Source organism: Egretta garzetta, unplaced genomic scaffold (assembly GCF_000687185.1).
Source record: "Egretta garzetta isolate BGI_Z169 unplaced genomic scaffold, ASM68718v1 scaffold1193, whole genome shotgun sequence".
Lineage (NCBI taxonomy): Eukaryota > Metazoa > Chordata > Aves > Pelecaniformes > Ardeidae > Egretta > Egretta garzetta.
The window spans coordinates 38015-38299 of NW_009259129.1; the positions used below are offsets into that span (position 1 = coordinate 38015).

Below are 285 nucleotides of genomic sequence, written 5' to 3' on the forward strand. Positions count from 1 at the left end.
CGGGGTCCGGTCCCCTCCAGGTGCTGGGTGGGTGCCGGGCCGCCTCCCTTGCTGGAATCTGTATTTATTTGTATTTATTCTGAGCAGCGGCCCAGCGCTCCCCACCGCCCGGGCCTGCTGCTCGAAAAGCATCAGGGATTGGGGACGTCCTCAAGGAGCCACCTTGTCCCCAGCGACCCCACACTCCATCCCCTCGGGGCTGGCCGGTGGCTCGGGGAGGGCAGGGGCAGGAGGGTTTGGTGTTCAAACGCTCTCCCGCTGCCGCCCCCGCCCCGGGGGGGGCAC

General features: G+C 68.4%; 1 protein-coding gene across 1 annotated transcript in view; it reads left to right on the forward strand.

The window, feature by feature from the left end:
- LOC104123313 (uridine-cytidine kinase-like 1) overlaps nt 1–285 on the forward strand; it is a gene marked incomplete at its 3' end in the record, with an annotated part of 27017 nt that overhangs the window by 19962 nt on the left and 6770 nt on the right.